Here is a 13,466-nt window from a genome sequence, read left to right on the forward strand (position 1 = left end):
TGCGCACACCTTGGCTGGGCTGCGCACCCGGGCGCGCACACCTTGGCACCCGCGTTTCCTTCATTTTAAATTTTTTTTTTTTACAATCTCTCAAGTGGGAAATTCTATAATCTCAACTTTTTTTGCCTTTTCAGGAAACTTTTGAATGGAGCGCATCATTGGTGCGCTCCGAAGTGTGCTCCAAGGTGCGCACCTCTGGTGTGCTCCAAAGCTCTCTCCAGCTGCGTGCACCTGCCCCGGCCGCGCACCCGGCCCCGCCCAGCTTCGCTCACCTGTCCCGGGCGTCTGGTGCGGAACCTTAGAGTAAGAAACATCACCGTGCACCTTGGCCAACGTGCGCGACTCGACCGAGCGCGCACTGGCCGAGGTGCACACCGATTTCACCTGGGTGCGCGCGCAGCACCTCGGGCGCACCGGGGTGCGCGCACAACGCCCGGGTTGCACCGTGGCCTGTGTGCTCGGGGCGCCTCGGGTGCGCGCTCGGTGTCGCCCCCGCGCGCGCGGTAGTGCGGGCAGCGCACCCCGGCCCGGCCCGGCCCCGACGAGAACGCAAACGGGCAAAAGGTTTATTCAAATAGCATTGCGACGCCCGGCGAAAAACTAAGAAAGGGTGCAACACCGGGACTTCCCGGGAGGTCACCCATCCTAGTACTACTCCGGCCCAAGCGCGCTTAACTGCGGAGTTCTGATGGGATCCGGTGCACTAACGCTGGTATGATCGCACCCGTTATGAGCTTGTCGCAGTGTGTACTTAGCAAACCGCGACCCACGTGCGAATCCACCCCGGCCACCCACCCCCGTCGAGGTGCACACCCTCCCTCGCGAAGTGCGCCCCGTTCGCCAAGTGTGAGCCCTGCCCGGGTGCGCGCACCTTGCTAGGGCGTCGGGTGTGCACCCGGCCCGGCCTACGTGCGTGCACCTGGACGGGGCGTCGTGTGCGTGCAGTGTCCCGTCTGCAACGCGGTGCCCACACACCACCTCGGGCGCAACGACCTGCGCTCACATGTGGGCCGAGTGCACCTTGGTGCATGTTCGGGGCGCCTCGGGTGCACGCTCGATCTTGCCCCGGTGCACCAAGGCGCTCGGTTTGCCCCGGGTGCGCACTTGGTGCAAGGTGGGCACCCAAAATAGGGATCAAGCACCAAAACACAAGTTTCGGGATGCAAAATGGGACCCAAGGACCACAAATGCGTTCCAAGACCCATGATGGGTCCACGAGAACAAAAATGTGTTCCGAGACTTAATAAACAAATATTGGGTTTTAGGAGAAGAAACATGCTCTGATGCCCAAAACGAGAATCGACCCCGAAAAGGCCACAGGCCAAAAGTGGGATGCGAGACAAAAAAAAATGGGACCCGAGGACCAAAATTGGGTTCCCAGGTCGAAGACAGGGCAACCGGACAAGAAACGACCTCTAAGGCTCGAAATGAGTCCCGACGACTAAAACTTGACAAGAAGCACCCATCAGGCACCCAACTCGACACCCATGGGATGCCGACCCACCCGGGCTTCCACCTAGCACACCTTGGCACCCACCCACCCTCGCACCCAACCTCGCACCCAACTTAGCACCTTTGAACCCACATTGGCACTCACCCTGACCCTGGCACCTTGGAACCCACATTGGCACTCACCTTGACCCTGGCACCCACCTTTGCACTCACCTTGGGACCCACCCTGGCTCCCACCTCGGCACCCACCCAGACACCCACCTTGGTTCCTTGGCACCCACCTTGGATCCTTGGCACCCACCCCGACACCCACCTTGGCACGCAACTTGGCTACTTGCCACCCACCTTGGCTCCTTGACGCCCACCCCGACAACCACCCCGTGACCTACCCTGGCTAGGGTTGGTGCACACCCACCCTGGTGCCCACCTTGGCACCCACCCCATGACCCACCTTGGCACGCACCTTAGTACCCACCCTGTTACCCACCCTAGGACCCACCCCGTGACCCACCTTGGCCAGGGTGGGTGCACCCACCCTGGTGCCCACCTTGGCACCCACCCATCCTAGCACCCAGCCTGTGACCGGGCTTGGAACCCAACCTTGCACCCGTCTTGGCCAGTGTGGGTGCGCACCCATCCTGGCACCCACGTTGTGACACACCCTTTAACCCACGCACCCTAGCAGCCACGTTGGCACCCACCTTGGAACACAACCTAGCAACTTGGCACCCACCCCGTGACCCACCTTGGCATCCACCATAGCAGTCGCCCACTTGGCACCCACCTTGGAACCCAAGTTGGCACCCACCTCGGCACCCACCTTGACACTTGTGGACCCACCTTGCCACTCACCCTAGCATCGACCCATCCTAGCACCCACCCTGGCACCTTTGCACCCTAGCACTCACCCATCCTAGCACCTAACCTGTGACCCACCTTGACACTCACCCTCGCACCCACCTTGGAACCCAACCTAGCACCCACCCACCCTGACACCAACCCTAGCACCTACCCACCCTTGCACCCACCCTGTGACCCATCTTGGCACCCACCCATCCTACCACTCAACCTATCACCCACCTTCTCACCCACCTTGGCATCCACCTTAGCACCCACCCACACTGGCACCTTGGCACCCACCTCGGGCAAGGTGGGTGCACACCCACCCTGACACCCAATTTAGAACCAACCGAGCATGTTACCCACCTTGGCACCCACATTGCAGCCCACCCTAGTACCCACCCTATGACCCACATTGGCATCCACACCCTAGCACCCAGGCACCTCGACACCCGCCTTGACACGCACCCTAGCACTAAACCTGTGACCCACCTTGGAACTCACCCTAGAACCCACCCACCCTGTGAACCACCTTGGCATCCACCTTAGCACCCACCCACCTTGGCACCCACTCTAGCACTCACCCATCCTAACACCCAACTTGTTACCCACCTTGGCACCCGCCCTCGCGTCCACCTTGAAACCCACCCTAGCACCCACCCACGCAGGAGCCCACCTTGGCACCCAACCTAACACCCACGCATCCTGGCACCCAACTTGTGACCCACCTTGGAACCCACCCTAGTACCCACCTTTGAACCCACTATATCACCAACCCACCTTGGCACCCACCCTATGACCCTCTTTGGAATCCACCCTAGCACGCACCCACCCTGGCACCCACCATGGAGCGCACCCTAGCACCCACCCACCTCGGCACGCACCTCAACACCCACCTTGGTGTGCGCACTGCGCCAACCTCTCAAAGACCCTATGTGGTGCGCTCCAAAGTGTACACCTTTGGTGCGCTCCAAGGTGCGCACCTTTGGTGCACACCGAGGTGCACACCAAAGTGTGCACCGAGGTGAGCACCAAAGTGCACTCCAAGGTGCACACCAAGGCGTGCACCTTTGGTGCGGTCAATGCAAACGAATTCGGAAGTTGGGGTCGATGTCCTAATCGCTGCTGCAGACTACACGTATGAGAATCGGACAAATAGCTTTATATAGGGGAGGTGTTGCGTTTGATGGGTCGACTCCCCTGGTTGTGTGCACTGCACCAACTTCAAAGACCCTGTCTTGTTTAAGAAGTCAAAAGTTGGGGTGGATGTCCTAATCATTGCTGCAGTCTACGCATGTATGAGAATCAGACAAATAGCTTATATAGGGGAGGTGTTGCATTCGGTGGGTTGACTCCCCTGGTTGTGCGCACTGCGCCAACCTCAAAGACCCCGCATAGCAGAAGAAGTCGGAAGTCGGATTTTGGTGAGCACCAAGGCGTGCACCTTTGGTGCGGTCAACGCAGACGAATTCAGAAGTTGGGGTGGATGTCCTAATCGTTGTTGCAGGCTACACATGTATGAGAATCAGACAAATAGCTTATATAGGGGAGGTGTTGGGTTTGATGGGTCAACTCCCTTGGTTGTGCGCATTACGCCAACCTCAAAGACCTTGTTTTCGTTAAGAAGTCAAAAGTTGGGGTCAATGTCCTAATGGCTCCTGTAGGCTACACATGTATGAGAATCGGACAAATAGCTTATATAGGGGAGGTGTTGGGTTTGATGGGTCGACTCCCCTGGTTGTGCGCATTACGTCAACCTCAAAGACCTTGTTTTCGTTAAGAAGTCAAAAGTTGGGGTCGATGTCCTAATTGCTCCTGTAGACTACACATGTATGAGAATCAGACAAATAGCTTATATAGGGGAGGTGTTGGGTTTGATGGGTTGACTCCCCTAGTTGTTCGCATTACACCAACCTCAAAGACCTTGTTTTCGTTTAGAAGCCGAAAGTTGGGGTCGATGTCCTAATTGCTCCTGCAGGCTACGCATGTATGAGAATCAGACAAATAGCTTATATAGGGGAGGTGTTGGGTTTGATGGGTCGACTCCCCTGGTTGTGCGCATTGCGCCAACCTCAAAGACCCTGCATTGCGGATGAAGTCGAAAGTCAGAGTTTGGTGTGCTACAAGGTGTGGTCGAAGGTGCTCACCTAGGTGTGCACCTTTGGAGCGCAGGAAAAGTGCCCTCCAAAAGTGCGCACCTTTGGAGTGCACAAAAGTGCCCTCCAAAAGTGCGCACCTTTGGAGCGCACAAAAGTGCCCTCCAAAAAGTGCCCTCCAAAAGTGCGCACCTTTGGAGCGCACAAAAGTGCCCTCCAAAAAGTGCCCTCCAAAAGTGCGCACCTTTGGAGTGCAGAAAAGTGCCCTCCAAAAAGTGCCCTCCAAAAGTGTGCACCTTTGGAGTGCACAAAAGTGCCCTCCAAAAGTGCGCACCTTTGGAGCGCAGAAAAGTGCCCTCCAAAAAGTGCCCTCCAAAAGTGCGCACCTTTGGAGCGCAGAAAAGTGCCCTCCAAAAAGTGCCCTCCAAAAGTGCGCACCTTTGGAGCGCAGAAAAGTGCCCTCCAAAAAGTGCCCTCCAAAAGTGCGCACCTTTGGAGCGCAGAAAAGTGCCCTCCAAAAAGTGCCCTCCAAAAGTGCGCACCTTTGGAGCGCAGAAAAGTGCCCTCCAAAAAGTGCCCTCCAAAAGTGCGCACCTTTGGAGCGCACAAAAGTGCCCTCCAAAAGTGCGCACCTTTGGAGCGCACAAAAGTGCCCTCCAAAAGTGCGCACTTTTGGTGCGCACCAAGGCGCTGGTTCGGTCGTTGCAGGCGAGTTCGGAAGTTGGGGTCGATGTCCTGAGCGGAGGTGCAAACTACACAGGTGTCGGAATCGGACAAATAGCTTATATAGGGGAGGTGTATGCTTCGATGGGTCGACTCCCCAGGTTGAGCGCACCGCGCCAACCTCAAAGACCCTACGGTATGGATGAAGTCGGAAGTTGGGTCCGATGACCGATTCGATTAGTAGGTATGCTCATGAGGTCGGAATTTGGGTCCGATGACCTGCCATGTGCAGGAAGGCGAATGTTGGCACTGTGCGTTGCAAGGTGCACACCAAGGTGCTGGTGCGGTCTTTTTAGTCGAGTTCGGAAGTTGGGGTCGATGTCCTGATCGGAGGTGCAAGCTACACAGGTGTGGGAATCGGACAAATAGCTTATATAGGGGAGGTGTATGCTTCGTTGGGTCGACTCCCCGGGTTGAGCGCACCGCGCCAACCTCAAAGACCCTACGGTATGGATGAAGTCGGAAGTTGGGTCCGATGACCGATTCGATATGTAGGCATACTCGCGAGGTCGGAATTTGGGTCCGATGACCTGCCATGTGCAGGAAGGCGAATGTTGGCACTGTGCGTTGCAAGGTGCGCACCAAGGCGCTGGTTCGGTCGTTGCAGGCGAGTTCGGAAGTTGGGGTCGATGTCCTGATCGGAGGTGCAAACTACACAGGTGTGGGAATCGGACAAATAGCTTATATAGGGGAGGTGTATGCTTCGTTGGGTCGACTCCCCAGGTTGAGCGCACCGCGCCAACCTCAAAGACCCTACGGTATGGATGAAGTCGGAAGTTGTGTCCGATGACCGATTCGATATGTAGGCATACTCGCGAGGTCGGAATTTGGGTCCGATGACCTGCCATGTGCAGGAAGGCGAATGTTGGGACTGTGCGTCGCAAGGTGCGCACCAAGGCGCTGGTGCCGTCGTTGCAGTCGAGTTCGGAAGTTGGGGTCGATGTCCTGGTCAGAGGTGCAAACTACACAGGTGTGGGAATCGGACAAATAGCTTATATAGGGGAGGTGTATGCTTCGATGGGTCGACTCCCCGGGTTGAGCGCACCGCGCCAACCTCAAAGACCCTACAGTATGGATGAAGTCGGAAGTTGGGTCCGATGACCGATTCGATACGTAGGCATATTGGCGAGGTCTGAATTTGTGTCCGATGACCTGCCATGCGCAGGAAGGCGGAATTTGGGTCCGATGACCGAGTTGATGGCGTGCCATGCGCAGAAAGGCGGAATTTGGGTCCGATGACCGAGTTGATGTTGATGGCCCGCCATGCACAGGAAGGCGGAATTTGGGTCCGATGACCGATTTGAAGGCGTGCCATGCGCAGAAAGGCGGAGTTTGGGTCCGATGACCGAGTTGATATTGATGGCCCGCCATGCGCAGGAAGGCGGAATTTGGGTCCGATGACCTGACATACGCATGGAGTCCGACTCGGGGGCCGATGTTCGATTCGATGACTTGCATTGTGGGTAAAGTCGGAAGTTGTGGTCTTTGACCCGATTCGATGACCAGACTTCGGCTGCTTGAGAATCGGACAAATAACTTATATAGGGGAGGTAGTGTTCTCGAGCATCCTCCCCCCGTGCCCGTTTATGTCGATTGATGCTGGTGCTCGACTGGTTGGAGCGCTCGGATGCAAAAATCTTGCACCAGGATTTATCGATTGTGATGGACACGGCAAGTCTCCTGATTGCTATGCAGGAGCTCATCGTGAATCTCTATGCGGCCTTGGTATGGACTCGACCTGCGGAATGGTTCGGCAATGGTAGTCGCTCCAACACGTCCTTGCAATGGCCACAGAGGTGATTCGACTAGAGCTCCAGTCTAGCTTTTGGGTTGCTTGGCGGACTGGTATAGCCGCGATCGAGTTCCGGCCATGAACGTTTTAGATAGCTCTTGGGCTTTCTGGGACGGAAGTCGGAAGTTTGGGCTGTTGTCCGATTTGATGACCATTCTTCGGATGTGTGAGAATCGGACAAATAACTTATATAGGGGACTGTGTTGTCTCACGCAGCCCCCTCCGTGCCCCTCTATCTCGACCGATGTTGGTGCTTGAAAGGGTTGGGATCGCTCGGATTTATAAACGTGCACCACCATTTGTCGAGTGTGAGGGACGCGGCAGGTCTCCTAAATGCTATACGGGCGCTCTCTGAGAATCTCTATCCGGCCTCGACACAGACTAGTCTTGCTGAATGGTTTGGCACTGGTAGTCGATCCAACACGTCGTTGTTGTGGCCGCCTAGGCGATTCGATTCGAGCCCCCGTCTAGCTTTTGGGTTGCTTGGCGGATTTTGCCCTATCCGCAAGTGAGCTCGGTCCCTAAACGTTCGAGAAACCCGATTGCTATGCGCCGACTCTCTTTCTTGCGAGCCTCCATCTAGCTTTTGGGTCTCTACGGAACGGAAGTCGGAATCTGGGACCGTTGTTTGATTCGACGAGGCAGACTACGGTTGTGCGAGAATCGGACAAATAACTTATATAGGGGAGGTGTTGACTGGAGCATTCTCCCCCGTGCCCCTCTAACTCGACCAATGCTGGCGCTCGAACGGTGGTAGCGCTCGGATTTTCGTTGAGCGCCAGCATTGGTCGATTTAGAGGGGCATGCGAGATTCCCGAATGCTATGCGAGGGCTCTAACGGAAATGTCTATTGGTTTCGGTATGGATGCAATTGCGAGTGGTTCGGCAAAGGTAGTCGTTCCGATGCGTCCATGTCGTGGCCAAATCGATAATTCGATTTGAGCCCTCGTATAGCATTTGGGTCTCTCGATGTGATTCCGCATTCCAGTCCCTTTGGGCACTGCTTGAGCCGCATCCCAGGGGGTTCCCTTCCCAATAATCTGCCTCGCAACCCGATTGCTATGCGGTGAGGCTCCTCGGCCGCCTCGGAACTATCTGTGTATCAGACGCATCGCGGGATAAGGGGTTGGCAACGGTAGTCGCCCCAAGCGCGTCCGATGCTTGGACCATTCCGAGGCGGCCCTGAAGCCTCTTCCGTCTAGCCGTTGGGTCCTTCTCGCCGCATCCCTTGCCTCGCACCCCGATTGCTATGCGGTGAGGCTCCTCGGCCGCCTTGGAACTATCTGTGTATCAGACGCATTGCGGGATAAGGGGTTGTCACTGGTAGTCGCCCCAAGCGCGTCCGATGCTTGGACCATTCCGAGGCGGCCCTGAAGCCTCTTCCGTCTAGCCGTTGGGTCCTTCTCGCCGCATCCCTCGACTCGCACCCCGATTGCTATGCGGTGAGGCTCCTCGGCCGCCTTGGAACTATCTGTGTATCGGACGCGTCGCGGGATAAGGGGTTGTCACTGGTAGTCGCCCCAAGCGCGTCCGATGCTTGGACCATTCCGAGGCGGCCCTGAAGCCTCTTCCGTCTAGCCGTTGGGTCCTTCTCGCCGCATCCCTCGCCTCGCACCCCGATTGCTATGCGGTGAGGCTCCTCGGCCGCCTTGGAACTATCTGTGTATCGGACGCGTCGCGGGATAAGGGGTTGTCACTGGTAGTCGCCCCAAGCGCGTGCGATGCATGGACCATTCCCAGGCGGCCCTGAAGCCTCTTCCGTCTAGCCGTTGGGTCCTTCTCGCCGCATCCCTCGCCTCGCACCCCGATTGCTATGCGGTGAGGCTCCTCGGCCGCCTTGGAACTATCTGTGTATCGGACGCGTCGCGGGATAAGGGGTTGTCACTGGTAGTCGCCCCAAGCGCGTCCGATGCTTGGACCATTCCGAGGCGGCCCTGAAGCCTCTTCCGTCTAGCCGTTGGGTCCTTCTCGCCGCATCCCTCGCCTCGCACCCCGATTGCTATGCGGTGAGGCTCCTCGGCCGCCTTGGAACTATCTGTGTATCGGACGCGTCGCGGGATAAGGGGTTGTCACTGGTAGTCGCCCCAAGCGCGTCCGATGCTTGGACCATTCCGAGGCGGCCCTGAAGCCTCTTCCGTCTAGCCGTTGGGTCCTTCTCGCCGCATCCCTCGCCTCGCACCCCGATTGCTATGCGGTGAGGCTCCTCGGCCGCCTTGGAACTATCTGTGTATCGGACGCGTCGCGGGATAAGGGGTTGTCACTGGTAGTCGCCCCAAGCGCGTCCGATGCTTGGACCATTCCGAGGCGGCCCTGAAGCCTCTTCCGTCTAGCCGTTGGGTCCTTCTCGCCGCATCCCTCGCCTCGCACCCCGATTGCTATGCGGTGAGGCTCCTCGGCCGCCTTGGAACTATCTGTGTATCGGACGCATCGCGGGATAAGGGGTTGTCACTGGTAGTCGCCCCAAGCGCGTCCGATGCTTGGACCATTCCGAGGCGGCCCTGAAGCCTCTTCCGTCTAGCCGTTGGGTCCTTCTCGCCGCATCCCTCGCCTCGCACCCCGATTGCTATGCGGTGAGGCTCCTCGGCCGCCTTGGAACTATCTGTGTATCGGACGCGTCGCGGGATAAGGGGTTGTCACTGGTAGTCGCCCCAAGCGCGTCCGATGCTTGGACCATTCCGAGGCGGCCCTGAAGCCTCTTCCGTCTAGCCGTTGGGTCCTTCTCGCCGCATCCCTCGCCTCGCACCCCGATTGCTATGCGGTGAGGCTCCTCGGCCGCCTTGGAACTATCTGTGTATCGGACGCGTCGCGGGATAAGGGGTTGTCACTGGTAGTCGCCCCAAGCGCGTCCGATGCTTGGACCATTCCGAGGCGGACCTGAAGCCTCTTCCGTCTAGCCGTTGGGTCCTTCTCGCCGCATCCCTCGCCTCGCACCCCGATTGCTATGCGGTGAGGCTCCTCGGCCGCCTTGGAACTATCTGTGTATCGGACGCGTCGCGGGATAAGGGGTTGTCACTGGTAGTCGCCCCAAGCGCGTCCGATGCTTGGACCATTCCGAGGCGGCCCTGAAGCCTCTTCCGTCTAGCCGTTGGGTCCTTCTTGCCGCATCCCTCGCCTCGCACCCCGATTGCTATGCGGTGAGGCTCCTCGGCCGCCTTGGAACTATCTGTGTATCGGACGCGTCGCGGGATAAGGGGTTGTCACTGGTAGTCGCCCCAAGCGCGTCCGATGCTTGGACCATTCCGAGGCGGCCCTGAAGCCTCTTCCGTCTAGCCGTTGGGTCCTTCTCGCCGCATCCCTCGCCTCGCACCCCGATTGCTATGCGGTGAGGCTCCTCGGCCGCCTTGGAACTATCTGTGTATCGGACGCATCGCGGGATAAGGGGTTGTCACTGGTAGTCGCCCCAAGCGCGTCCGATGCTTGGACCATTCCGAGGCGGCCCTGAAGCCTCTTCCGTCTAGCCGTTGGGTCCTTCTCGCCGCATCCCTCGCCTCGCACCCCGATTGCTATGCGGTGAGGCTCCTCGGCCGCCTTGGAACTATCTGTGTATCGGACGCGTCGCGGGATAAGGGGTTGTCACTGGTAGTCGCCCCAAGCGCGTCCGATGCTTGGACCATTCCGAGGCGGACCTGAAGCCTCTTCCGTCTAGCCGTTGGGTCCTTCTCGCCGCATCCCTCGCCTCGCACCCCGATTGCTATGCGGTGAGGCTCCTCGGCCGCCTTGGAACTATCTGTGTATCGGACGCGTCGCGGGATAAGGGGTTGTCACTGGTAGTCGCCCCAAGCGCGTCCGATGCTTGGACCATTCCGAGGCGGCCCTGAAGCCTCTGCCGTCTAGCCGTTGGGTCCTTCTCGCCGCATCCCTCGCCTCGCACCCCGATTGCTATGCGGTGAGGCTCCTCGGCCGCCTTGGAACTATCTGTGTATCGGACGCGTCGCGGGATAAGGGGTTGTCACTGGTAGTCGCCCCAAGCGCGTCCGATGCTTGGACCATTCCGAGGCGGACCTGAAGCCTCTTCCCTCTAGCCGTTGGGGCTTTCTCGCCGCATCCCTCGCCTCGCACCCCGATTGCTATTCGGTGAGGCTCCTCGGCCGCCTTGGAACTATCTGTGTATCGGACGCATCGCGGGATAAGGGGTTGGCAGTGGTAGTCGCCCCAAGCGCGTCCGATGCTTGGACCATTCCGAGGCGGCCCTGCAGCCTCTTCCGTCTAGCCGTTGGGGCCATCTCGCTGCATCCCCCACCTCGCACCACGATTGCTATGCGGTGAGGCTCCTTGGCCGCCTCGGAACTATCTGTGTATCGGACGCATCGCGGGATAAGGGGTTGTCACTGGTAGTCGCCCCAAGCGCGTCCGATGCTTGGACTATTCCGAGGCGGCCCTACAGCCTCTTCCGTCTAGCCGTTGGGGCCATCTCGCCGCATCCCCCAGCTACTCGGCCGCCTCGGAACTATCTGTGTATCGGACGCATCGCGGGATAAGGGGTTGGCAGTGGTAGTCGCCCCAAGCGCGTTCGATGCTTGGACTATTCCGAGGCGGCCCCGCAGCCTCTTCCGTCTACCCTTTGGGGCCATCTCGCCGCATCCCTCGCCTCGCACCCCGATTGCTATGCGGTGAGGCTCCTCGGCCGCCTGGGAACTATCTTCGTATCGGATGCATCGCGGGATAAGGGGTTGTCACTGGTAGTCGCCCCAAGCGCGTCCGATGCTTGGACTATTCCGAGGCGGCCCTGTGGCCTCTTCCGTCTAGCCGTTGGGGCCATCTCGCCGCATCCCTCACCTCGCACCCCCATTGCTATGCGGTGAGGCTCCTCGGCCGCCTTGGAACTGTCTTCGTATCGGAAGCATCGCGGGATAAGGGGTTGTCACTGGTAGTCGCCCCAAGCGCGTCCGATGCTTGGACTATTCCGAGGCGGCCCTGCAGCCTCTTCCGTCTAGCCGTTGGGGCCATCTCGCCGCATCCCCCACCTCGCACCCGGATTGCTATGCGGTGAGGCTCCTCGGCCGCCTTGGAACTATCTTCGTATCGGACGCATCGCGGGATAAGGGGTTGTCACTGGTAGTCGCCCCAAGCGCGTCCGATGCTTGGACTATTCCGACGCGGCCCTGTGGCCTCTTCCGTCTAGCCGTTGGGGCCATCTCGCCGCATCCCCCACCTCGCACCCCGATTGCTATGCGGTGAGGCTCCTCGGCCGCCTTGGAACCATCTTCGTATCGGACGCATCGCGGGATGAGGGGTTGTCACTGGTAGTCGCCCCAAGCGCGTCCGATGCTTGGACCATTCCGAGGCGGCCCTGAAGCCTCTTCCGTCTAGCCGTTGGGGCCTTCCCGCCCCATCCCTCGCCTCGCACCCCCGATTGCTATGCGGTGAGGCTCCTCGGCCGCCTTGGAACCATCTGTGTATCGGACGCATCGCGGGATAAGGGGTTGGCACTGGTAGTCGCCCCAAGCGCGTCCGATGCTTGGAGCATTCCGAGGTGGCCCTGAAGCCTCTTCCGTCTAGCCGTTGGGGCCTTCCCGCCCCATCCCTCGCCTCGCACCCCGATTGATATGCGGTGAGGCTCCTCGGCCGCCTTGGAACTATCTGTGTATCGGACGCATCGCGGGATAAGGGGTTGGCACTGGTAGTCGTCCCAATCGCGTCCGATGCTTGGACCATTCCGAGGCGGCCCTGCAGCCTCTTCCGTTTAGCCGTCGGGGCCTTCCCGCCGCATCCCTCGCCTCGCATCCCGATTCCTATGCGGTGAGTCTTCTCGGCCGCCGCGGAACTATACCTGTTATTGCTACTGCATCCTTCGGCTGGTAACCTCCTCTGCCGCCTTGGAACGTTCTCTTTGTCGGACGCGTCGCGGGATAAGGGGTTGGCACTGGTAGTCGCCCCAAGCGCGCCCGATGCATAGACCGCTCCGAGTTGACCTTGCTTTCAGCCTCTCACATGCATAGACCTCTCTGAGTCGACCCTGCAGCCTCTCACGTTTAGCCTTTGGAATCTCGCCTCACAACATGATTGCTATCCTTGATGCATCCCTTGCCTCGAGCCCTGATTGCTTTCTTGGCTGCATCCCTCCTCTCCTCACAGCCCGGTTGTCATCACTGCTTCATCCGTCGCTTCATGCATTCTGGCTGCTGGGCCCTTCCCACCGCACACCTCGATTGCTATCTCTTCTGCATCACACACCCCGATTGCTATCTCTGCTACATCCCTCGGCTCTCACTTCTGCATCCTTCGCCTCCCACCTCGATTGCTATCAATGCTGCATCCGTAACCTCACACCCCGATTGCTATGCGGGGAGGCTCCTTGGCCGCCTTGGAAATTTCTGTGTGTCGGACGCACCGCGGGATAAGGGGTTGGCACTGGTAGTCGCCCCAAGTGCGCCCGATTCTTAGACCGCTTCGAGGTGACCTCGTAGCCTCTTTCGTCCAGGCTTCCTGCCTTCAACGCCCTTTTTACACCTCGATTGCTATGCGCGGGCTCGTTGGCGTCTATCACCTCTCTGCGAAGAGTGGCACGATGATTGTTGGGGTAAATCGTAGCAGTCCGATCTCTGGCCTTGGGCCATTGTGAG

General features: G+C 58.8%; 1 non-coding gene across 1 annotated transcript; it reads right to left on the reverse strand.

Moving 5' to 3' along the window:
* Nucleotides 1-607: 607 nt before the first annotated feature.
* LOC131867979 (5S ribosomal RNA) lies at nt 608-726 on the reverse strand. The gene has a single exon (XR_009366499.1). It is a non-coding gene; the product is annotated as a 5S ribosomal RNA (ribosomal RNA).
* Nucleotides 727-13,466: the final 12,740 nt, after the last annotated feature.

Source organism: Cryptomeria japonica, unplaced genomic scaffold (assembly GCF_030272615.1).
Source record: "Cryptomeria japonica unplaced genomic scaffold, Sugi_1.0 HiC_scaffold_192, whole genome shotgun sequence".
NCBI lineage: Eukaryota > Viridiplantae > Streptophyta > Pinopsida > Cupressales > Cupressaceae > Cryptomeria > Cryptomeria japonica.